Source organism: Mesocricetus auratus, unplaced genomic scaffold (assembly GCF_017639785.1).
Source record: "Mesocricetus auratus isolate SY011 unplaced genomic scaffold, BCM_Maur_2.0 Super-Scaffold_100676, whole genome shotgun sequence".
Lineage (NCBI taxonomy): Eukaryota > Metazoa > Chordata > Mammalia > Rodentia > Cricetidae > Mesocricetus > Mesocricetus auratus.
In genome coordinates this window covers 23,660,303-23,687,251 of record NW_024429266.1, presented here as the reverse complement: position 1 = coordinate 23,687,251, position 26,949 = coordinate 23,660,303, and the positions used below count along the sequence as shown (strand labels likewise).

Genomic DNA, 26,949 nt, shown 5'->3' with positions numbered 1-26,949 from the left:
TGTGGAAGGCAGAGCATTTTCTCCCCCATCTTCCACCTTCATGCATCTCTCGCTGCATACATCCACGTCTCTGCAGGGATCGTATTAATATTTCCTCAACTGGCCTCTTCTCCATTTGCAGAGGAAAGAGGTGCCTGTGCCTGCATTAGCTACATCAGTATCACACAGTAAAGAGTCCATGTTTATTACAGTCGGTGTTTCTAGCACCATAGGCATTCTGTATATTGATATCTAGGGCTGGAATTATTTCCTTCATAGCAGAATCAAGGTTAACTTATACAACTTTTCTAGGATGCAGAAGTAGTAAATGGTGGAAGTGAACTTGAATCTGCATTTCCCTGATGCAGAGTTCATTGGGTTGCTAGGCAAATATGTATAGACAGAAGAGACTCATGTGAATTATTTCACCTAAATTCAGGAGAGGTTATTTTAGATTAAAAAGAAAGAAAAGAAGAAAGTGTGAACATTTTGTTTCAAGTCCCACAATATGTCAAAGGCTCTAGGGAAGCGATCTCATCTAAGTTTTGGTTTGATGATCCAGTCTCAAAGCAGAGATCTCTGAGATTATTTTTATGATATTCATGAATAATTCTTAAGTAGCACATCCCCACAAAATGTTTTTTTAAGTTCTAAAAGCAGAATTTTTATTATTTTCTGTTTACCCCAAAGGAGGAATTTAAAGCCAAACATGGCTAAGTGATTTATCAGTGTCAACACAGATACAATCTTACAGTTGGATAGCCTTTATTTCATTTAGTCCCCGATGATCCTGTGAGGTTACTGTTATATATTTTCCTAACTGATGGAGAACAGTGATAGAGTTTATAATGCCTAACTAAAGGGCTGGCCCTTACCCTCTTCAGACCCTTGAGCCCCAGCTCCCATTCCATCACCTACCTCTCAAATTAAGATTCCTTCTCAAGACTTCTGTCACTGATTCCCATTCTCTTTTCAATATGGCCATGAACTGTCAACAGATATGGATGCAAAGTGAGGAGAAATCAATAACCCAAAATTCCGTCTCACAAGGGGAGTCACGTGTGTGCATGTCAAAACATGCGTGCATGAGGTCATAAATGGAGACACAGCAGACTGCATCTTAAGCAGCTCATTTATTTCAGGCTCTAAGTTGGTTTTGTGTGTCCCGTCGCCACAGCTTTTGCTCATGTGGTAGTGAAATCCTGTCATAAGTCAATCACTGTATACCTGTGTCTTGGTGAGTTTTTTTCTGATTGATTAGGATGGAGTGTCTGTGCCTCCATCAGAACTGCATATTGTGAATGGTGTGACAGCCCCGTGTATCACCCTGGGACTCCGTCATTGCAATAGCTGGAGTCCCAGATTGGATTGCGCCTGAGCATTGACAATCTAGTATTGATGTTCATGTGACACCGGGAGCCACTGTAACAATCTTTATTTTATCTGTGGCTTTTGCTCTCGGGCTTGGGTTGAGCCCCTACAGGGTTACCACGATAATCAACACCTCTAATTAGCACTTAGAAATGTCTGACTCCCAAGGCTGTCATTAGAAGACAGGCTCGGTGTGCAGAATAAAGAAACCCTTGCATTTCCCAAGCAAAATCATCCTTGCAGGCCTATGTCATGGATCGTGCTTTCAATGCTCTGCCAGCAGGAGGACCCCCTCCCTGCTCCCTTCATTTAGGAAGAGCTGAATTCAGAGGATGAGGTCTGCCTGGGCAATTGGGAGCCTGGAAATTAGACATCATGTCACACGCTAGATTCTTCTGCCCGTGAAAGCTGGTGTCTGAGGCAGGGCCTCCTCCAGCTCTCCACTGCAGAGACAGAGGTGATGATGTGTGCAGTGATCAATGCAAAGGAGACTAGCAGGAGCTCTCCCTCCCCTTTGATCTCATTTTCCTTTTACAAATGAGATGGGGGAGAAAGAGCCCGGCACTTGCTCATACCTCTGTACTCAGCAGGCCCAGGAGACCACTAGACAGACAATGTCTCCATCTCACTCACTTCCACCCTGCCCCGAGCAGCCAAGCCATGAGAGTCATGGGATAGCATCATCTCAGCAGATGCTCTTATGGATAGTGAGGGAATGATCCTTGGCCTACACAAGTGGCCTGCTGTTGCAAAACCACTGAGTCAGATGTATGCTAATACTGTTTATAATCCATTATTATTATTACTATTGCTGATATAAAAGAAAACCTCCAGAGAAAGTGTCAGACACTCAGCTGCAGAGGGAGAGTATTAGACACACGGTTACTCAGAGTGACTTTGACTGTCTGTCTTAAATATGTACTTCTCCTCCGTAATCAGCAGATGACTTAGGAGCCCTGGCCCCTGATTTCTTAGGGACCTGTCTTTATATGACCTCCTTAATTTATTTTGAGAGACTGACCCAAATGAAGGAGATGTCAGGGAACAGCAGTGAAAAAGAGAATAGAGGTAACGAGGCAGTCCTAGATCCCAGTAGAATGAACATAGTCTTACCATTGTCCCCATGCCCTTCTCATGTACCCATGATGGGAGGATTTCCCCAGAACCAGACCTGAGGTGAAGCTATATAGATAGAGGTAGGAGAAGTCAGTTATGGCCTGCATGACTCTACTAGGACCAGATTCCTGGGTTCTCAGATCCTCTGAGCAGCATGTCTGTCAAGTTGCTTCATTACTTGCATCCCTATGTTGGTCCTACAGAAGTCCTAACAATATTACCCATCTGAGGACTGGAGGCAACATGGCCTCTGATGGTTCATTATAGTTGAAGGACATAGCAATGTAAGCTCTGGTACTTTCTCTTTAGTTTTTTTCCTTACTAAAACTGGTGTCACTTCCCCCCTTTATGTTTCAGACTTGGACCTAGCCTCTTACCCATTTTCTTGTTCGTCCTGAAGTTAGCTACCAAAGCTGAGAAGTGAGCATCTGTTAATGATGTGTAGATCTCTCTCTCTTTCTCTGCGGTTCTCTACCCTCCATTTCAATTGAGATCCACTAGCACTTTGAAAATATCTAAATCAAAGGAATAAATATCTGATGGTAGTATTTTAGCTTCGTTCTTATGAGAAGAATATAATTTATATTGAAGTGAACCATTTAGCATGTAGGAGGAATGTTTCCAGGCATTTGCATGCATGTCTCTCATTTTTTAAGGGTAATTCTACCCTGGAGTCAGCACCTGAGGCTATTGCAACGTAGTTTTACATTCAAAAGCCTACTCTTAGGCCATACCTTGCTAAAGGTCACATAGCCAAGAGCTTTGATTTTTCTCCAAGTGAAACATATTCAAGGCAGGCTGCTTCCATTTTCCACAGAGCCTCAGCTGCCCACCACCTTGGTATTATCTGGTGTTGAACCTGAACTTGCAGCTGCACTCTGTGTGTCTGGTCACCAACACAGCAGACACTGGATATCAAGGGGGAAACAGTCTGGTCTTAAACTCACAAATAGTGCAACTGAGGTAGAATGGAAGTGCATACCTCTTAAAATTAATGACAGCCGGTGATGATACATACCTGTGTCACATAGGCTCTTATTGCAAGTTGTTCCCTTCTTTTGGACTAGAGTAAGCTCATGTAACTTTCATAATAGCATTTCTGGGGTGGCGGCATGGGTGATGGGTCATCAGTTAGTAAGGTTACAAGTAGGAGAACTTGAATTTGGATCCCCAATGCCCGTGTAAGAGACAGGCACAGTGGCAGTGTAGGCCTGTCATCCCAGCACAGGGGAGAGGTGGGGACCAGCAGACCACCAGGGGTTGGTAGCCTATCTATCAAATTGCTGAGGTCCCGGTTCTGAAAGAGACCCTATTCAATAAATAAGTGACCGAGAAAGACATCTGATACTGACCTCTACTCCAGCAAGTGCACATGTACATGTTGAAGTTTTGGGGCAAATTTTAATTTTTAAAATACTTTTACACCATCTTTCCTTTGCTACCTCAGCTTTGCTGGGCGGTAAATATAAGATGTAGTCAGAGATGAAGTGTTTAGGTATGGTCACCTATCAAACAGTTGACTGTGGAATGCAAAGACTAAGAACCAGTGAATGAAGCCGACAGAGAGATGCAGGCGTTGGTGTTTGCCTGTGTTGACTGATCGCCTGGGAAAACTGGAAGATGGAAGCTGCCTTTCTAGTTTTCAGATGTGATTTGGTTCCACACCTGCTTTGTCAGTGTGACCAGGATGACTCCCGTTTGGTCTATTTACTTGCTATTTACCCAAGTCTGCGATCAACAAGAAAACACATCTCAGCATCTCACTTGGCAAGAGGAAGAATTGAGGCAGCCCAGCAGCTGTCATATTTATTTCCGTGGCAAAGCAGGTCAGGAAAATTGATAAAATTAATCATACAAACTAGCAAACATCAGGAGTGAGAACAGGGGGGAACAGATGAGTTCTTGCTTCATTCCAAGCTGCACCTGCCCTTAGTTCTAATGGAGTCTGTGCAGTCAGCTGATGGGAACAGAGAAGGGAGGGGTGGTGGAGGATATTGTGGCAATGGAAATAGAAGCCTGAAGAGAAATTGAAGCATGAGAGACCATTGGGGCAGGTCCTAGTCTGAAGGCCTGTGGTACCTGTGACACTCTATTAAATTCTCTGAGCTTATGGGGAATCCATCTTTAGGTGTCCTATGACGAGAATAAGTTCAGAGTCTCTCATTAGCTTGGTTCTACAGCCAGAAATCCTAACTGATTTGGGCAACATTTCTTTCCTGTTATGAGAAGCAGCATGACCTTTCCTACTTTGGTTCTTGACTCCGATATCCCCTGTAGGGCTTTAAAAAGTACAGGTGCTGGAGCTAAAGGGATGGCTTGGTTGTAAGGTGTTTGCTGTACAAACATGAGGACTTATGTTCAAATTGCCAGCACCCAAAGAAAAAGCTGGGTATGTATTGGATGACTCCAACTCAGATTTTTTTTTTTTCATTTCAGGCAGGGAACTTAACATTAGACCCAAGTAATGATAACACCGAAGGCCCACTTGGGGAGCTAGTGAACATGTTGGGTGACTTAGGAAAGTATGGAATACTTAAGAGTGGTTGAAGCCCACCTCAGAATGGGTGATGACTCAGGGCAGCTGCAATTTTGGAGTTGTTTGCAATTTGTAGGCAGCTCCTTTAGACCAGAAAGCCTTGGCTAGGTATCCCAGCAGCTGGGAGTCTCCTTGTTCAGCTTTGTTTTTGCTTCTATAGATCTGGGGAGGGGCCTGTGAAAATGTGAGCTTCAGCTTTCCTGGGCATGTAAAGACTTTGTTCTTCCTTGAGTCTCAGGAGTCTCCCTCCGGGACAGAAGGTTTCAACTCAGAGGAAATTGCTACCCATAGCATGACAGTGTGCACCTGTCAAGCTGGCATGGGATTGGTGGAGACATGCAGATTCCTGGAGCATGCTGGATAGCTGCCCTAGCCTAACTGGTGAGATCCAGGTCCAGTGAGAGATTCTTATATCAAAAAAAATAAAGTGGAGAAGTGATTGGGGATGACACCCGATGTTACTCTTTAGCCTCCCCTATATGTATATAAATATGTGTAGCATACACACACACACACACACACACACACACACACACACACACACACACACTACAAATCCCAAACTCAAGGCTAGGCAAAGTGGATCCGACTGTCTTGTGAATGAGTTTCATACACTGAAGTTTTCGTAAAGTAGACAGAACCTAAGATGAAGCTAGTGCTGAGGTCAATGATCTATGGTGGTCATTCTCAAATATTAGCATTCTTCAGAATCAGCTATGGAAGGCTGGGAAAGCTGGGATTGCTGGACTCCTGACCTGGGGGTTTTCATTAAGCACCTCTGAGATGATTGCACAGTTAGAACCCATAAATAAAGAACCCCTGGCTCTAGGAAATGCCATGAGGTTCTTGTTTTCATCCCATCATTTAATTACTGTAATACTTTTGCATGTTACATTTTAAGAATTTTATTGCTGGATGTGGATGCATGCCTTTAATCCCAGCACTTGGGAGCCAGATCTCTGTGAGTTCCAGGCCAGCCTAGTCTACCAAGTGATTTCCAGGACAGCCTGGACTGTGTAATACGGAAAAACCCTGTCTCGAAAACCAAAACCCAAACCAGAACCATCCACCAAAACAAACAAAAAAAAAAAACAATAAGGAGTTTTATAGCACCTTGGTAATTTCATTCAATGTGTTTCATAATAGTCACTCTTCCCCCAACTCTTCACAGATCACCTCCCTTCCCTACCCACCTAATTTTATCTTTCCTCCACATCAAGACCAATTTGTGCCTTCCAAATATTCTTGGATGTGTGGCCTTTCATTAAAGCTTGTTCAACTTACTAGGAGTTACTATTAGAAACAACTTCCTGCCCCTCCCCCTCCCCCAGGAGCTAACAGTTGGCTAGAGGTGGGATTATGTGCTTATCTTGGTCTGGCCCAAGCTTGACCTGGTCTTGTGCATGTTGTCACAAGTGCTGTAGAATTCATGTGTATAACTGCCCTGCTATGTCCTGAAGACACTGTTCCTTTGTAGTCATCCATTGCCTCTAGTCCTTATGCTGTTCCCACCTCCTCTTCTGCAGTAATCACTGAGCTGTTTGACAGAGGAATGCAATGTATATCTTCCATTTAAGGCTGAGCATTCAGAAGTCTTTATTTCCTGTTCTCTGAGCAGTTGTGGGTCTCTATGTTGATCACTATCTCCTGCAAATAGAAACTCCTCTGATAATGGCTGAGAGATACATTAATCTATGGGTAAAATGGTAAGTTATCAGGAGTCAGTTTAATACTGTGTCTATGCGTTTTCCCTTAGAGTTTTTAATCAATTTATTCTTATGTGCTTGTTCTAATAATATTGGCCAAGTTAGGTTTCATCCGGTGGAACAGGCATTACATCCAATCAGAAAGTGGTTGTTTACTCCCTTGATGTCCCTACCATTATTGCACTATAAGCATGTCTTGCCATCAGTCATTATTGTAGATCTCAGGGCTCATAGCTGGGCAAATTTGGTGATTATTTTTTTCTCTGGCATCATGTGTATTGTCTTCCAACACCATAAAAGACAGACAATATGTATGAAACTTCCAGATCAGTACCAGCTTGATTTTCTTCTGTATGACTTAAGCATATGTTGTCTTCAGCAAGCTCGTTTTTCTATCATTTTATTGAGGATAGCCAAGAATTCCTACAACTTATAATGTTTGGGAGTATATGGAACTTCATTGGCCAACAACTCTTAAAGAAGTATCCCATTCCCTGGCATTGGACTTTTTATTTATTAGTCTCTGTGGCCCCATTATAAAATAATTCAATTTTAGCTCTTTATATGTATGCATGTAAACACTTTACTGTTATTTTTCCCATCTCATGTTCCCTTCCCTACCTTGTTCTCACCTCCTCCACTCCATTGTACTGCATCTGTTATTTCAAATGCTGTTTAGGACATCAACTGAGACACTGAATATTGAAATAATTTGTAAACTACAAAGCAAAGGATGAAAAATTAGTTTTTATTCATTTCTATTTGGATTTATGTTTTTAGATCCTGTTATAAAATTGTGACACCTTGCAGACATATTATTCTTTCATTAAAAATGAATTTGCAAATCCATTATGTATCGGGCCCTGGATTGAATATTTGGACATAACAATCATCTTGCCCCTGAAGCTCATACCCTTCAACAGAACCAAAATCTACTTGTTTTCTATGACCTGTGAACTAAGAATATCTTCTGCATTTTTATTTGTTAAAAACAACAATATAAAAACATTTTGTGATACATTACAACTACATTGAATTTAAATTCCAGTTTCCCTGAGGTTTTCCTAGAACATAGATGTGCTCATTCATTTGATAAGGTATTGCTTGCCTGCTTGAACGACAGAGTGGAATGGTGGTGATGGAACACAAACTCTAAAATATCTACCATCTGGCCCTTTACTGAGAAAGCTGTATGATCTCTGTTCCAGTAGAAGAGTTAAAAGACATAGTTAAACATAAGGCTGGGTAGTCTAATGGGATGGGAATCTGCTTTAATAGGAAGGTTCCCCCAAAGTTATGGCTTTAAACAGAATCTACGGAATGAAAGATGGTATATATATATTTTTTGTTTTTCGAGGCAGGGTTTTTCTGTGGTTTTGGAGGCTGTCCTGGAACTAGCTTTTGTAGATCAGGCTGGTCTTGAACTCACAGAGATCCAACTGCCTCTGCCTCCTGAGTGCTGGGACTAAAGGTGTGCACCACCACCACCTAGCAAAAGATGGTAATCATTAAAGGAGGACAGGGAGGGGGCTATGAGAAGGGACCTCAGTGGGAAGTTCAGCTTTTTGAGATACTGGAGAAAAACAAAACCAGTGCATTTGAAATGTAGATGTCAGACAATAGGGTTCTTACTGGTTCAGCATGAGGATGAATCACAGGGCCTTGCTAGGGGGCAGTAGACCTCAGCAGTCTTCCTGTCTCCTTCCTAACTACAGCCAAGCCCAGGGTAACTGTAGAGACACAGGGTAGTCAGGTCCAGAATTTCACTCCAGCACTGGATATTCAAACTCAGGTCCTCAAGCTTGCACAGCAAGTGCTCTTACCCAATGAGTCATCTCCTGAGAATTGTAACCTGTTATTTTGAAAGTTTGGGTCATAGTATGTAAGTGAATTTGTGTATTTGGGTGATTTTTTTTCTCTTTTACTCTTTGGCTGTGTATTTTAAGCTCTTGAGGGTTATATTCCTTCTTGTGGTCTTCAGAATTAAATGTTCCTTTCAAATATTTACTATTTATTACATTTATTTGATTTCCCCCTATGCCTGTGGGGTTTAGAGGGCAGTCTTCTCCTTCTACTCTGTGGGTTCTAGGGACTGAACTCAGGTGGTCAGGTTTGGTGGCAAGTACTTCTACCCATTGATAGCTCTTGTTGTCCCTAAAGTGTGTATAGCTCTTAAACTAAAAAGAGAAAAACCCCAAAAATAGTTCAGGAAAACTTAATGTGTGTATGTGTAATTCCTTTAACTTCTTCTCACAGGCATCAATCCAGATCCATCTGATACAATCCAAATGAGCTCTGTAGAGAGCTTTTTGAATGCTATTAGCTCCTGTGAGTCCTTTGATTCTGGTGGAATGATCTCACTAGATTCACTGAATTGCTTCACCTTCTCCAAGATGGCACCTGTATGCTGTCAAATAACAATGACAAGAGTAGAGGTTACCCTCAAGCTAGGCATCAATGGCTGCCATCACACTTTGTTACTAATACTGTTTAATGAAACAATGGCCAAGACTCTCAGTAGGGTACCTTCTTTGGAGCATATGTTCATGCAGATTTCCTGGGAAACAAATTTATTTTGTTTTCTTTAAACCAAGTGCAATGAAGTCTATGAAATATAGGAAAATACCTAGAGTAGGGTGGAAAGTAGCATAATGCTATACTGGTGGAAAAACAACATGGATGGTTTTGGTCAGGTCAATAATCAGAATGTGCAAATTATGCATAGAATCAGAAGAGAAGACACAGTTGCTGGGACTTCCACTGTTTTGGCAAATTCTTGAGCATGAATTTGAACCTGAGTTATCAAAACCATGAACTTGGAAGTTCATTTTTATTACTAAGGATAGGACCAGGGAGCAATATTTTCATTTCACAGTGTTTGCTTTTAATTTTTTTAAACCAATATCTGCAAAGCTAACATAACCACGACTCTTTGAGCACAGTTCTTATTGACAAATATTTCCAAGTTTCTGTTGTTAATATAACAGTGTTATTCTTTTGTGCTCAAAGCTTGGATTTGTCAGCCATCCAGCCAGTCTAACATCTTGTAAGCTCTTGGTCTTTAAAAAGTCTCTCGATGTGACTGAAACCTTGATATTATCAAGTAACTATCTGACTGACTTTTATACTACATATTCAAGATCATATTGAAGATAATAGCTACTATTTAATGAACTCCTACTATGTGTCAGGCATATGACAGAATTCAAAGAATCTTGAAGGATAAGGTATGCTTTAGGAAAGTGTGTGTGTGGTCTGGAGAGAGAGATGGTTCAGCCATTAAAGGGTAGGTTCACAACCAAAAATATAAGAAAGTGTGTGTGTGTGTGTGTGTGTGTGTGTGTGTGTGTGTGTGTTGTGTATGGGTACAAGCACATGCATGCCACAGAGTGTGAGTGGAGGTCTCAGGACAACTCTTTAGAGTCAATTCTTTCCCTTTTGTTTTAAGGCAGGGTCTCTTTTGTTCATTGTCTCTTCTCCACTTGTTTCAGAGTAACTGATATGGAACCTTTGAGCAATTCTCCTGTCTCTGCTTCCTTTCTTGCTTGTAGGAGTGCTGAAATCACAGATATGTGCCAACATATATGATTTTTTGTGGCTTTCTGGTCTTGAACTTAGATCCTCAGGCTGTACAGCAAGTACTTTTACCCACGAAACTGTCTCCCTGTCTCATGAGATTAATTTTTGTGCAATATTTCATCCTACTTTTATTTTGATTGTGACTTATTATATGGGATTAGGTATGGAACTCAACATGTTTGTGAGTCCGGGTTATTCTGCATAATATAGATTGGGATTCTGGATGTCTAGTCTGTATAATTTGTGTATGTACAACAGTGGAGAAACTGAAGCAGAATGAGAAGTGAAGCCAAGTGCTCCATTTTTCCTACTGTAGATGCAAAGTTACTGACTTCTACTCCAGGAAACCTTCCAGTTCATGATTTTCTAGGAAAGACAAGCTTCTCCATTAATCTCAAGATCTCAGTATGGAATTTAAATACATATTTTGTGCTCCTTTTCATATTACTGACTAGTATTCCATTTTGAGACCAAAACAAGTAACTTTGAGTAAGAAAGTAAAACATTGTTATTTCTTTGCGATTTGTGTTTCTTAATTCATTTTGTTCTGCTGCTATAACAAAACACCCCAATTACATAATTTGTAAAGATTATTAGTTATCATAGTTCTTAAAGTTTCAAAATCCAGAATCATGGTTTTGGATACTTGAGGAGCACCATTTGCTACCTCATTATTATTATTATTATTATTATTATTATTGGTTTTTACGAGACAGGATTTCTCTGTATTGTTTTGGAGGCTATCGGTCCAGCTGGGATTAAAGGTGTGCGCCACCACTGCCCGGCTCATTTGCTACCTCATATCATGGCAGAAGGCATCATGTAAGTAAGAATGACTGTGCATAAGAAAAGGAGCCAACTTCCCTTTATCAGACACTCAACTCTGTGTTGATGGCATTAATCCATTCACAGCCTCATAGCTCTCACGATCTAATCACTTCTTGAAGAAGTCTTTCCACATTGTTTCATGGGGGATTTAGTTGTCAACATGTGATCTTTGGGAACAAGCCAAACCATAGTAATAAATAAATCAACGATTTGTCACTTACCAATTCCTTTGGCTGATATTGGTAATATAATAGTGGTAATGAAACAAGAAACACTTGGTGTCTATTGTATGAGATATCCTGCAGCACTAGCAAAACCAACAAGAAACAACATTCATTTCTCATAGTGTCTTAGGACTCTGAGTAGAGAAGAGGCACTAATTAAAGTCTTTTAAATTCTGTTACATGTCTCTCTATATCCTCCACCCTGCCAAATAATACAAAATTGAAAGTAGAAAGTAGACAGACATCACTGCAAATGCAAAACATAATTCTAATATTAAAGTCAACCAGGAAGACACAACCACTAACAAGCATTAAGAAGAGGCAGAACAAACCCTTGTATAGAATCTTGCTGACAAGTGCTATTAAATATTAATTCTATAGACCGTGGAGACATCATTAAACAAACATATATACCCTGATGCTGAATGTGCACTGGTCCCAGCATTTGTTTTACACGTGGATGTTGGCTGGATATAGTCTTTTGTGTTGTTTTACAGGCAGAAGAAAACCTCCCCCTTCCAGCTTCCATTAATTGTATCCTTTCCCATCACTAAAATCCTCATTGCCTGCCTTTCTGGCTATTTGTCTTGTGTTTGCCCTTCATTTAATTGGGAAGAAAATTTTAGGGAGAATGAAGGGGGCTGCCCGTTTCAAGGCTGTTCTGCATGCTTCATGTTTAGATAGCCATCTAGATTTGAAAACCAGGGTTACCTACCCACAGGGCTTTAGAGAAATGACAGCCCTGTCTGACCCTTGCCAGATGAATCTTGCTTTTCTAACTTCCTGTGTTTAAATAAAGATCCCAAGTGTAAAGAAAGATATAGCCTGAACCCACAAAACCTAGTAAAATGCTTTTCACTTCTAAAATATGCATAAGGTATGGTCTCCGAATCCACAGTGGATTGATGCCAGAATTTCCTCCTCCTATCCCCAGATACCCACAAGCTCAGGCGCTCAGATCTCCTATATAAAATGACTTAGTATTTGCATATAGCTTACACAATTCTCCCACAGACTATAAATCACCACTAAATTACTTATAATATCTAATACAATGTAAATGCTATGTAAATAGTTGTTAGACTGTATTGTTGAGGGAATAATGATGAGAAAAAACTCAGTACTTGTTCAGTAGAGATGTAATCGTTTTTCAAGGATTTTTTTATCTGCAGTTGGTTGAACCTGTGGATGGGGTACTGAGGAGCTTTTAAACTGTTCCAGAGAGGGAAACACAGCTATGGAGTTTTGGAGCTGTGAAGGAGTTGTCTAGTTTTCCTTAAAGGTCAGTGATATCAGAAGATCCAACGTGGAGACTATCAGTTCCCGTTTCCAGAGTTTTTGATTTGTGGGGCAGAATGGAGGCCCAAGAATTTGGTCAGCTGACCTCTTGGCCACACCTTAGTCATCACAGGTCTGGCCTAATGCTTATGTTTTACAGAGTAGGAAATAGAGATTGCTAACCCACCTCAGGAAGTCCCACTGGTTAGTCATTCCCTCCAGGAATCAGTGTCATTTGGTGTAAGAGCTAGTGGGTTGAAGTGGAAGTGATCTACCAGGTCTATTGATGTCTAGAACTCCCAGTTTGACATCTCCATAGCTGCAGTACCAACAGCAACGGAGGGAGTAGGAGTCTTGCTATTTGGAGCCCAGGGGGACTGGAACCAACGAAAAAAGCGATGCTCCCTGCTTGCCTCCTTTCAGGAAGCTTTCATCCAAGCAGGAACACTGAGAGACTGAGAGAACATCTGTTTCTTAACCTCTTACCTGTATACCATGCCTTATCACCTTTGTGGGCCTTTTTTTTTTTTAAATCAATGGACCTCCTTCTTCACTGAAAAAATAGTAAACACTTTTAAGCACTGCATTGACAAAAAGGAAACGGAATTTAGTCTTGCTCTGTAATTAAATATGCATCATTATTATTTAAAAAAGATTTTAATGCATTTTCCTAATCTGCTCTAGTTTTGGTGGGACCCTGTGATATATGGGTCTGAAGGTTAATTGTGCCCTTGGTCGTTGGTAATGTAAAGGCCTCCAGGGTCCTAAGTGGGACCGGTGACAGTCCAGGCAGCCCATGTGGCCAGGGCTCTGGTGGATGCTGGAAGTAGGGCACTGTCAAGGAGCTGAGGGTCCCGCGGGTGCTGGGATGCTGGTGGTCAGGTGGTACCCAAGCTGCTCCCGGTAGTGTGCATCAGGAAGGAGGTGCGGCCAGGCTCCCTGGACACAGCGCAAACAGAGGAGAGCGCTGCGCGGCTTTCTTTTGCATACAATTACATTGATGGCATCATTTTTTTGAAACAAACTGTCCATAAATGTCACTGAAAATCCGGGTCTCCTTTTATTAAAACTGAAAAATGTGTATAAATGTAAATAACGGATGACTGATACAGGGATAAGAACGCCACAGCGGCTGCCGGCGCCTCTCTCTTTCTCTCTTTTTTTCTCTCCTCCTCATGTAATTTGCATTAATAAAGAGGCTGTTCCTTGTCGGAATGTGTTTCATCCGGTTTAAAATCCCAGGGCGATCCGCTAGGAAGAGCTCTGGGAGAATCCAACTGTCAGAGCCGACAAGACAAATGAATCCCGGTGTCAGGAGCGTGTGGTTCAACGATGACAGATTGAGAAGAACTGTCCCCCTCTCGACAGGCGGGCTTCATTTTCAAATTAATAAATCTGAATAAAATATTTTTCCTTTCATTACGAGCGGAGCCTGTTTGACAGTTGCAGTGACAGGAGGAGTAGCAGTGTTGATGAGAACAGTTTGCATGAATCCCACCTGGGCTTTTTCTGTTTTATTTTTACCTGCAATCCTGTTTGCCTCTCTGCTTACCCCTCCCTCACCTCCCAGTGTCTTCCTTTCCCCTCCCTTCCATTCCTTCCATCTTCACTCCCTATGCACATTTCTCCCCCCTCTCTGCCTTCCATTCCCCCTATCCTATTTCCACCCTGGGAAATTCTCTCTCTCTCTCTCTCTCTCTCTCTCTCTCTCTCTCTCTCTCTCTCTCTCTCTCTCTCTCTCTCTCTCCTCCCTCCCTCCCTCTCTCTCTCTCTCTGTCTCTGTCTCTCTCTCTCCCTCCCTCCCCCCTCTCTCTCTTGTTTCTCATCACCTGAAAGCCACCCTGAATAAAAGGCTAAGGCATTATGTTTCTTTAAAAAAAGTTGGCAACTAACTATTATGAAATGTGTTCTTGGTTTCTGTGGTTGCATGGACTGCATGGAGCATGGTTTAAGTACAAGACCAGGAGAGGTGACAGTGAATTATCTGTGATCTGTACTTTCTCCTTAGGAGACACTCTTCATCATTTTCTCTTTACAAAAATAAACAAATGAATAAATAAGCAAGTGAGCAATGCTTCCAAATCAACAGAAAAACACAAAGAAAACCTTTACTGTTGATTTCTTCCCTAAAGTCAAAAGAATGAGATCAAGTGCATCTTAGGGACTGGATGTGCAGAGTCAGATCTTAGTGCACAGGGTGACAGGCTGTTCCTCTTAAATAATTTAGGAGTACTTCCTAGGAAACAATATGTGATCATTAGAGAAGTATCATTGAGGAAAGCAACTTCTCTATAACAGAGAAGGCTTTGGTTTTGCATTTGGTAGAGAATCTAGTCTCCGCAGGCAACTTGCTATGTCCCAGTTTGCAGGAGAAGATCCAGACCAAGATCATTCTGAGAAGAGGATTCAAATGACTGGGTCATTCCCGTGTTCTTGGAATACCACCTAACCTTACCGGCAGGTAGGAGGTGCTGGTTCCTGGCGGCAGGAATCGTGCCTTGCCGAGCAAGTGGTGAGGAACTTAGTGAAAGGAGAGTCCACGTGTGCCTGGTCGGGCCGAGAGAAGCCGTTTTTCTGGGTGCCTGGGTCCGGATTCCAATCCCACTTCTGACACCAAACTGTAGGCTTTACCGGACACTGTAACAATACGCGACACACAATTACTGACAGTAAAGCTAAGTATTTAATGTAGAAAATTACTCACAAGATACCAAACCCAGAGGAGCAGTTTTCAGTGGCCGACCCGGAAGCCGATCTCCAGAAAAAGAGACCGAGACTTCCTGTGTGCTGTCTTTTTATGCCTTCCCCCGTAACGCCCCTAGCCATGCCAAAAGTGGGCCTGGCTAGTGACGTAGTTCCGCTTTTGGGCATGGCTAGGGGCGTTACGGGGGAAGGCATAAAAGACAGCACACAGGAAGTCTCGGTCTCTTTTTCTGGAGATCGGCTTCCCGGGTCGGCCACTGAAAACTGCTCCTCTGGGTTTGGTATCTTGTGAGTAATTTTCTACATTAAATACTTAGCTTTACTGTCAGTAATTGTGTGTCGCGTATTGTTACAGCGTCCGGTAAAGCCTACACCGTGTTAAATACAGCACCATTCTTTTCCTATGTCCTGACCAAGGAGAGAAGGAAGGACAAAGGAAAGAATGAGGAAGGTGGAAATGAACGAATAAAGTAAGGACAAAGGAAAAAATGAGGGAAGGAGGAAATGAATGAAGAAGGAAGGAAGCAGAAAGGAAGGGAGGAGGGAAACAAGGAGGAAAATCTCCAAGAGCCACTGGAATAAAATGGTGTGGGCATCACAAGACTCTGAAACTCATGGTTAAGTGTCTGGCATATGCCTCTGATTTGTCGTATTATATTCACGCATTGTATCTGTTGTCCCCTGTCTTCTTCCTCAAGATTATAAGTCTTTAATGTTTGCTTTGTAATTTTCTAGGACAAACATAGTTCCCATAGTTTTGCATATAATGAACATTGTGGAGAACCAGATGCACTTGCCCTCACTAGTCTGCGAATGCAGCCACAGAGATACCAGGAATGTGCACTTGGATGTGTGTATGTGGAGTCTTCAAGCCACATACACAAGTATGAGATTGTGCAGTCCTGAAGGGAAGTCCATCTATCTTCTTCATGTTCTAGAGTGGATGCTTTATAGTCATTTTAGGTGTGGGATCTTACACTTAAATAGTGTAGCACTCACATTTCTTGAATAGGTGAAACATTTAATTTTGTTGAAATCACAAGGCAATTACTGTGATAGAGCAGCCAGCTACGAAGATATCATAAGCAAGACTTCACTGGTAAGATTAGACCAAGGTCCACATGGGTGTTAAGACTCTTGAAATTGATGTGTGGGCTATTATAATTCTTTAGGATACATTTCTGCACTTGTAGTTTCCCATATAAACCAGAAATATCATTCTTCTAATAATCCCCAAATGTCTAATTGGTTATTGTGAACCTATAGAAATGAAATGAAATTATTCTTTGACGAATTGATAAATGTAGGTAATACATTCTGATTGCACTTATCTTTCCCCCTTCCCTTGTTCTTCCCACCAAGTCCCGATTCCATCTGCATGTGTTTTTGTTTTAGCTTCGTGAGCCACGGATTTAATCACGACCACGTGCATAGTCATTTCAAGAATTTTTGCTCCATACATTGATTATTTTGAGCTTTATGACAAGCTTGGGAGGAAGGATGAATATTATAACATTCATGTAAAGAGTTTATAGGAAACTGTTAAGATTAAGTGACTTAGATATAACTATTTGCTTCTTAAATAGAAAAGGGGATATAATTTTTTCCTCACTTTACTTATATTACATTTTCACTAATTCATGCCCCCTATGTGTAGAGAAGTCTTAGGGCAAATCATACAGTAGCAGAGGGGATTATCATTAATTCTGCAGTGACTGGGAAATACTGCTCCTGACTCACTTCCAGTTTTCAGAATAATTTGGAGCTGCCTCTCAAATTTTTTAATTTTTTTCTCATTCTCTCTCTTTTTAATAAGTTTTAGGTTCTATTCAGTAGCTAGGAAATCATTGTGTTAAAACTATTACAGCCTTAAGCAAATAGTGATAATGATTACTAATGGAAAAAAAACCTAAAGAAATTTGGGATCTTCACAGTAAAAGGATATGAAGATCATAAAGGATAAAAAGGTTTCTGTATTATTTTATAAGATGTAGTTCACTTGAAATTATGTGAAGATGGGGAATTCTGCTTTATCATCACGGTTCAGTGAGCTGGCTAGTTATTGAGTATTGGATTTTTTTGACAATCTCACTTCCTAGAGCTGTATTAATAAAAACGGATAATAATTATTTTTATAGGAACACTTTGAAGACACTTGAGTATAATATAATACCGTACATTTATACCTTAATAAATTAAAACTATCACAAGACATCACCACTTTCCTTCATGGACCAGACAGTAGTGGATGAATGAAAGCATAAATGTGTAAGTAAAATCATTCCCTTTTTTCACAACTAGGCAAAATAAGCATGGTTATTCCATTTAGCTGATAAATGGGAAGGCAAAGAAGTGATGTGCTTAGAATACAAAGAATGGATGCAAGGCAGAACCACATTCAACTCCAGGCTGATTAAGTCTGAAGTTTTTCCTATTAAACCATAGACAACCTTAGGTTCCCTTTCTGAAAAGTTAGAAAACCTTCTAACTTTTAGTCATGTATTTCCATTATTCATTTATATACATTGAATTTTCTACTTGAACTGAATTTAATTTTAGAAAGGGAATGATGAGAGATGAAGAAAGGTAATTAATTACAAGAGAAGGTAATAAAGTTGCTGATTATGACCTAAGTAGAATATACACATGCATGAGAATATCCTAATAAATGCTTATTTGTGCAACTATCATATGCTGACCTTATTTGAATTGCTTTTCTTTAACAGTACTAATCACTACCATAGGTATTATCACTTTATTATTTTAAACACCTACTGTGTGTCACACACTGTATTATACGTCCAATACACTCTTGTGAAATTAAGACTCTTTCATTTTATAAATGAGGAAATTGAAATTTAGAGGCTAAGCAATTTGCCAATCATGTGATTAAGTAGTAAAGGGAAAATTCAAGCAGTGTGCTTATTAACTTGGAAGTCTCAATCGGTTAATGACGAGGCATCCCGGTCACTTGCCCTGTTTTCACAGTGTCTTCCAGCCATTGTTGCTTTTGCCTTTCCTCTAATTCTTGATAAAATCTCACCCAGGGCTGGTTCACATGCCTATTCCACAGTGAAATCATTCCTGGTCCTTGGCTGCTCCAGTGACACTGTCCTGATTTGGAAATTAAGGTGGTCATTTTAGGGTGACCATTCAAACATGACCTGAGAGCCAGTGTTCTGTCTTTCAAACAGACCTGATATACTCAGCCCCTCCCTCTGGAGATTAGAACTTCTAGTCTTCCTTAAACCTTTCCAGGGAGGAAATTCTGCAGTCTAAGTAGTCCAATTTTTTTAGGCAGTTCAACATTTCCTCTCCTTAATGTAAATGCACGCTCTCTTATTTGCTATTCTGCAGCGTTAGAGGCTACCTGCTCATAGATAATGCATCCTGTGAAAGCCTTCCCTGGGCTGGGAGGCAGTAACCAGGCAACCCTTTGCCATCCCTTCACAGACTAACCTTTTGCAATTCTTGTGACCTTTCCTCCAAAGTCTATTTTTCATCCCTTTAATCTTTTTGTCACTGCCCCTTCTAACCTATAGCATCAACATCAAGGAGACCAGGTTCTGACACACAGAAATGCCACTCGCAGGTGGCAGGCAAATTGGCATGCTTAGCACAGCCCCGTGCTCCCTCTGGGGATTAATAATAAATACTATTTGATGATGAAATCGGAGTGCATTTTCTTTTCAATGAGACAGTGTCAACTGTTTTCTTCTAAAATAGAAATGAGCAGAATACAAAATTGAACAGCCTTCATTTCTCCCCACTCAGGAGGCTGTTATTACTGATCTGGTTGGCATTCCTCCTGGCTGAACTCAGACAGGAAGAGACTTAGCAGGTGCCATTGCACTTCCCTAGATAACTAGCTATTATTTATGAAAAATTGGAGATGAGTACTTTGGGTGCTTTGTTTTCTTGCCCTTTATTTCCTGATATAACTGGTGTGTCTTCAATTATTAAAGCAGGTGACTTTAACCATTATGCTACTGTGTCAAGGCTAAATAGAAAAAAAATCATACGTGCAATTCAAAATCAAGCAACTATACAAAGATTTGAAGAAGTAATTTTCCTGGCATTTGGGGGTATTTGATGTATCGTAGATTTGGAGTAGTTTTAAAAGTGAGTATGGTAAGGGAAGAGGGAAAATAATCTAATCCAATTTTTTTTTATTTTCCCAAGTAAGGAATTTGAGATTTTGAGAAGCTAATCTAGTTATACATGTGTAACATCCTGACTGTTCAGTGATGAAGTGTGGATTGGAATTTAGGTCTTACTATGTTCATGCTGTGATTTAAATATGAAATGTCCTCATAGGCACATGTGTTGAACACTTGGATCCCAGTTGCTAGCACAGTGTTTGGAGGAGATGGAAACAGGAATAGCACCTAGCTGGAAGAAATAAGCCACTGGGGACGTGAACTAAAGGCTAGCCCTTGTCCCCTGTCCCTTCTCTCTGATGCTTCATGGTGTGAGCAGCCTCTGGTATATGTATTCATGTTGGGCTCTAAGATCATTAGATTCAATGACCATGGGCTGAAAATTTGCAACTTTAAGCTAAAGTAAGCTCACTTCCAGCGCATACAGCTCACTTCCAGTCTGTATGTAGCATTACTCCACTATCTCTACTGTGCTAAAAAAGCACTAGGTCTCCTATGGCAAAAGGGAATATAAAACTAGCCTCATGACATCCATAGGGGATGAGCTCCCACATATGGTAAAATTAAAGTTGGCATGCTTATATTAGTAATGGAAGCCAGTAGCTCTGCCTTCCTTTCCCCTGTGCCACTCCCTCCTGCAACTAAGGACATTGAACAGTAGAGAGAAAAATAAGTTTTCCAATGGGATGCAAAGAAAGATTCAGTGCTCTTCCGACATCAAAGAGAATCCACAGGTAGTGTTGAATGTCAGAAAGGTGCAACCAATAATAATGCCAAAGGTAATCAAGACAATAAAGCGTACACTCAGATATGAATGCCTTATTAATTGCTAAATGAATAATTATAAATGAAGACAGGCTTTTCGATACATCTACAAGAAGGAGTAATAATTAATCTATTAAAAGAAATGGAGGAAGATTTATATTCAGTAATATAATTAAGAAAGTTTAAGATAAACCAGGTCTGGAGTTGCATACCTCTAATTCCAGCACTTGGGAGGCTGAGGCAGGGAAATCCAGAGTTTGAGACCAAGCCTGTGCTACCCAGCAAGAGATGTGCTTGGATGATAATGAATAAATCATTGAACTAGATTACATTGTAAGGTGACTTATTAGAGATAAAGATGACACTGAAGAGGCAAGTTAGGATGGTTCCTAGAAAAATGCTCAAAGTCAAGCCAAGGAAAATGAAATTTATTCAAATTTTTTGAGATATTTCAATATCACTCAATAAGTCAACTGATAACAACTGTGTGAGTTCCCAAAGTTGCCTTAAATAATTTTCACGCAGCCCCTAATTTGCCAGCTGTACACCACTTGTTCTAGTTCAGTTTTGTAAATATTTTTCAGGAGTATACCTCTCAGCTATATATTATTTCTGTGTCATAACAGACATAGTCATAGCCATTAACCAAAAAGTACCTACTGCACAGCCTCCCGTCACTAGGAGATGACGTGTGAGGAGAAGAAAATTTATCCAGTCACAGTGGGACAACACAAGTAGTTCAAGCTGAGTCTTCCCATCTTTAAAATGGAAAGTCAGATTACACACTCTTGATTTGTAGACAGATGGCTGTTTCAATACACAAATATTAAATGTAAATGCTACAAGTAAAATAATAAACACCGTGATTAATGTTTATTGGAAAAATCTAGGACTCCTAGGAAATGTGGTAGGTGACTAAGATATGCTATGTTCCATGAGATAGTAAGGAATGCACTAATTTAAAATCAGGAACCTATAATACAGAGTACAAAGATGGAAGATGCTAGTGTGGCCTGGAGAATTGATTGGTTAAAAACTTTTGAACTACATTTAAGAGTTCATGTAGTTTTCTTAATTATTTTTATTTATTTTCTGGCTAGGGATAAGAGTTAATAGAACTGAGATAGCATTTCCAAGAGAAGAGCCACCCTCTGGCTCAGTGAGTAAACTCCTTGCCATGCAAACACAAAGACCATCATTTGAACTGCCAAACCCATGTGAATATCAGATGAGCATGGTGACCAGACAAGGGACTCCCTCAGCCAAGCTGACGACTTAGACTGACAACTTGGCAAACCCTGGGCTCTATCTAGAGATCCTGTCCAATGTGTAAGGTGTGGAATGATTTAGGAAGACACATGACCTCTAGCCTCCACACACAGCCATACACCATGTATGCCACATACAGAGACCAACACACTAAGAAGAAAACAACAACAGTGTCAGTTTATAAACAAGAAGAACCAGACTATTTAGTAAGAATGTATGCAGTGAGCCGGGAACACCTACTATGTTTCAGCTCATGTAAAAGTAATGGACAAAGTCACTGAGGGTTCAGATGAGAGAGGTTATGTGATCAGGCTGGGCCCAACTTCAAAACTGTGCTTGCTAGCAATTGCTTCCATGGCTTACAAGGGACCAGGGGACATCCTGGAGATGCTATGAAATGCCGTCAGAGGGAACTATTATTGTTTTTTTTTTCTGCCTTTTGGCTAAGCACCCATGTGGAGAGTTGTCTGCCCAGTTTACCATGCAACCAAGTTGTGAAGTGTTTGAGACATCCTGCATGAACTCTCAAATTTTTTAAGTATGAAATTTCCGGTCAGTACAACCAGAGTGTTTAACTCTGCCTTCCTCAGTAATTCTCTACATTCTCTTTACAGGGTGGCCTTCAGGAGTAATTCTCATATAGCTCTGTTTTTCCACTACGTTAAAAACAAGATAGTTTGGCAAATTTCACAGTATGATTCTTAAATGAATTCCAATATTTCCTAATTCCAATAATTTGCATTTGCATTATTTTACCACTTTTTAAATGGTTTCACTAATACTATATGGAAATACCAATAACAAAACCCAATAGGGGCAATTTTGTATCTTTTTTTCTTTCTTCCTTTTTTTAAAAATTTAAGTTAGAAAAAAAGCTTGCTTCACATGTCAATCCCAGCTCCCTCTCCCTCCCCTCCTCACCTGCTCTTCTCACTAGGCCCTCCAGTCCCTCACTCAGTCTCTACTCCGATCCAAATGGTGGGTGAGCCCCTCCATGAGGGATCTCCAGCATCTGCCATTTCATCGAGGGCAGGGCCTAGGCCTTCCCAAAAGAGTCTAGGCTGAGAGAGCCTCCCTCATTGTGGGATGGGCAGCAAAGTTCATTTGTATGCCAGGGATAAATACTACCCAAGAAGTCATAGATTACCTAGGCCTCCTCACTGACACCCACATTCAGGGGGTCTAGAGCAGTCCCATACTGATCACCCAGCCATTAGTCTGGGGTCCAAGAGCTCCCCCTTGTTCAGGTCAACTGTTTCTGTGGGTTAAACAAGCCCAGTCTTAACCCCCTTACTCTTCAGTTCTTCCTTTCTGTCACTGGATTCCAGGACTTCAGTTCAGTGTTTAGCTGTGGGTATCTGCCTCTGCTTCTATCAGTCGCTGGATGAAGGTTCTGTTTCCCAGACTCTCTGGCAGTGGGATTGTATGCTGGCACTCCTGTGATTCATGTTTAAAATCCATAAATGACTGAGTACATACCATGTTCTGCTTTTTATGACTGGGCTACCTCACTCAGGATGGTTTCTTCTAGTGCCATCCATTTGCCCGCAAATTTCAAGATTCCATTATTTTTTTTCCCTGAATAGTACTGCATTGTGTAAATGTACCACATTTTCTCTATCCACTCTTCAGTTGAGGGGCATCTAGGTTGCTTCCAGGTTCTGGCTATTACAAATAATGCTGCTATGAACATAGTGGAACAGATGCCATTGTTGTGTGAACGTGCATCCTTTAGTTATATGCCTAAGAGTGGAATTGCTGGGTCTTGTGGTAGACTGATTCCCATTTTCCTGAGGAATCTCCATACTGATTTCCAAAGTGACTGTATGAGTCGGCACTCCCACCAGCAGTGGAGGAGTGTTCCCCTCTCTCCACATCCTCTCCAGCATAAACTGTCTTTGGTGTTTTTGATTTTAGCCATTCTGACAGGAGTAAGATGGTATCTCAGAGTTGTTTTGATTTGCATTTCCCAGATGGCTAAGGAAGTTGACCACCTTCTTAAGTGTCTCTCAGCCATTTTAGACTCCTTTATTGAGAATTCTCTATTTAGTTCTGTACCCCACTGTTTGATTGGATCCTTTGGTGTTTTGGAGACTTGCTTCTTGGGTTCTTTGTAAATTTTGGAGATCAGCCCTCTGTCAGATGTGGGGTTAGTGAATATCTCTTCCTAATCTGTGGGTTGCATTTTTGTCTTCCTGTGTCCTTTGCCTTACAGAAGCTTCTCAGTTTTAGGAGGTCCCATTTATTTATTGTTGATCTTAGTGTCTGTGTTACTGGAGTTATGTTCAGGAAGCAGTCTCTCCTGCACCAATTCATTCAAGGGTGCCTCCCACTTTCTCTTCTAAGAGGTTCAGTGTGGCTGGATTTATGTTGAGCTTTTTGATCCATTTGGATTCAAGTTTTGTACATGGTGATAGACCTGGATCTATCTGCAGTCTTCTACATGTTAGCCTCCAGTTACGTCAGTACCATTTGTTGAAGATGCTTTCTTTTTTCCCTTGTGTAATTTTAGGTTTTTTGTCAAAGATCAGGTGTTCCTAAGTGTATGGGCTAATGTCTGGGTGTTCAATTTGATTTCATTGGTCTGTCTGCCCATTTTTGTGCCAATACCAAGCTGTTTTCAAGACTATGGTTCTGTAATAAAGCTTGAAATCAGTGATGGTGATGCCTCCAGACTTTGCCTTGTTGAACAGGATTGTTTTGGGTCTTTTGTTTTTCCATATAAAGCTGAGAATTGTTCTTTCAACGTCTGTGAAGAATTGTGCTGTGATTTTAATGAGAATTGCATTAAATCTGTATATTGCTTTCAGTAAGATTGCCATTTTTACTATGTTGATCCTACCTATCTAAGAACATGAGAGATATTTCCTTTTTCTGGTGTCTTCTTTAATTCCTTTCTTTAAAGACTCAAAGTTCTTTTGATACAGGTCTTTCACATGTTTGGTTAGCGTTACCCTAAGGCATTTCATGTTGTTTGTGGCTTTTGTAAAGGGCAATGTTTCTCTGATTTCTTTCCCAGCCCTTTTTTTGTCTTTATATAGTAGGGCTACTGATTTTCTTGAGTTGATTTTGTATCCTGCCACTTTGCTGAAGGTATTTATCAGCTGTAGGATTTCCCTGGTAGAGTTTTTTGGGTCACTTATGTAAACTATCATATCTGTAAATAGTGGAAGTTTGACCTCTTCCTTTCCAATTTGTATCCGCTTGATCTCCTTTTGTTGTCTTATTGCTCTAGCAAGAACTTCAAGCACAATATTGAAAAGGTATGGAGAGAGAGGGTAGCCCTGTCTTGTTCCTGATTTTAGAGGAATCGCGTTGAATTTCTGTCTATTTAGTTTGATGTTGGCTGTTGGTTTGCTGTATATAGCTTTTATTATGTTTAAGTAAGTTCCTGTTATTCCGGATCTCTCCAAGACCTTTATCATTAAAGGGTGTTGGATTTTGTCAAAGGCTTTTTCAGCATCTAGTGAGATGATCTTGTGATTTTTGTTTCTCAGCTTGTTTATATGATGAATTACATTAATGGATTTTCATATGTTGAACCATCCCTGCATCCCTGGGTGAAGCCTACTTGATCATGGTGAATGAGTTTTCTGGTGTGTTTTTGGATCCAATTTGCCAGTATTTTATTGAGTATTTTTGCATCAATGTTAATAAGGGAAATTGGTCTATAGTTCTCTTTCTTAGTTGTGTCTTTGTGTGGCTTGGGTATGAAGGTTACTGGAGCCTCGTAAAAAGACTTTGGCAAAGATTCTTATGTTTCTATTGTGTTGAGACCTTTGAGTTGAATTGGAATAAGCTTTTCTTTGAATTTCTGGTAGAAGTCTGCATTGAAGCCAGCTGGACCTAGCCTTTTTTTTTTTTTTTTTTGGTTGGGAGAGTTCTGATGACTGTTTCTATTTCCTTAGGGGTTATAGGTCAATTTAAATTGTTTAAATTGCTTATATGTTCTTGATTTAATTTTGGCAAGTGATATCTATCCAGAAAATCATCCATTTCCTTTAAATTCAAATTTTGTGGAGTACAGGTTTTCAAAGTATGACATGATGATTCTTTGGATTTCCTCAGTCTCCATTGTTATAACCCCTCTGATTTTGTTAGTTTGCATGTTCACACTCTGAGGTTTGGAAAGTTTGGGTAAAGGTTTGTCTATCTTGTTGATTTTCTCAAAGAACCAACTCTTCGTTACATTGATTCTTTGTATTGTTTTTCTAGTTTCTACTTTATTGATCTCAGTCCTCAATTTGATTATTTCCTGGCATCTACTCCTCCTGGGTGAGTTTGCTTCTTTGTGTTCTAGGGCTTTCAGTTGTGCTGTTAATCATCTATTGTAACCATTCTCCAGTTTCTTCATGTGGGCACTGAGTGCTATGAACTTCCCTATTAGCACTGCTTTCAAAGTGTCCCATAAGTTTGGGTATGTGGTGTCTTCATTCTCATTGAATTCTAGGAAGTCTTTAATTTCTTTTTTTTATTTCTTCTTTGACCCAGGAATGGTGCAATTGCATATTATTCAATTTCCATGAGTTTGTAGGGTTTCTGTGATTTGTGTTGTTGTTGAATTCTAACTTTAACCCATGGTGGTCTGATAAGGTACATGGAGGTATTCCATTTTTGTTTTTACCTGTTGAGGTTTGATATGCTGCTGAGTATGTGGTCGATTTTTGAGAGGTTTCCATGTGGCACTGAGAAGAAAGTATTTTCTTTTTTGTTCGGATGGAATGTTCTATAGATGTGTGCTTAACCCAATGGGTCATAACTTCTATTAGTTCCTTTGTTTCTTTGCTAAGTTTCTGTCTGTTGGTCCTGTCTAGAGGTGATAGTGGAGTGGTGAAGTCTCCCATTATAAGTGTGTGAGGTTTTATGTATGATTTGAGTTTTAGTAGTGTTTCTTTTACAAACGTGGATGCTTTTGTATTTGGGTCATAGACGTTCAGAATTGATACTTCATCTTGGTGGATTTCTCCTGTGATTATTATGAAATGACCTCCTTCATCTCTTTTGATTTATTTTATTTTTAAAATTTAATTTGTTAGAAATTAGAATTGCTACCCCTCTTGTTTGTTGGGTCCATTTGACTGGAAAATCTTTTCCTACCTTAACTCTGAGGTAATGTCTGTCTCTGAAGCTGACATGTGTTTCTTGTATGCAGTAAAAGGATGGATTCTGTCTTTGAATCCATTTTGTTAGCCTGTGTCTTTTTATGGGCAAATTAAGACCATTAATATTGAGGGATATTAATGACCATTGATTGCTTTTTTGTTGTTTTGGAGTTGTTTTTGTTGGTGTAATTGTGTGTGGATTTTCACCCCTTTTTCTTTTGGTTATTGGTAAAGTAGGATTATTGATTGCCTATGTTTTCCTGGTTGTAGTTAACTTCCTTGGGTTGGAGTTTTCCTTCCAGAACTTTTTGTATAGGGCTGGATTAGTGGATA

The 26,949-nt window shown here is 40.3% G+C and overlaps 2 long non-coding RNA genes across 3 annotated transcripts in view; one reads left to right on the top strand and one right to left on the bottom strand.

The window, feature by feature from the left end:
- Positions 1–13,255: 13,255 nt before the first annotated feature.
- Positions 13,256–15,113, bottom strand: LOC121137194. The gene is made up of 2 exons (XR_005874427.1): positions 15,073–15,113; positions 13,256–14,012 (listed from the first exon to the last, which is right to left on the bottom strand). It is a non-coding gene; the product is annotated as an uncharacterized LOC121137194 (long non-coding RNA).
- Positions 15,114–15,565: 452 nt separating this feature from the next.
- The window catches only part of LOC110341097, a 134,184-nt gene continuing 122,800 nt past the window's right edge, over positions 15,566–26,949 (top strand). For both annotated transcript variants that reach the window (XR_005873878.1, XR_005873879.1), the window contains exons 1-2: positions 15,566–15,608; positions 17,459–17,588. This is a non-coding gene — a long non-coding RNA (uncharacterized LOC110341097). The remainder of the gene's footprint in view (positions 15,609–17,458; positions 17,589–26,949) is intronic.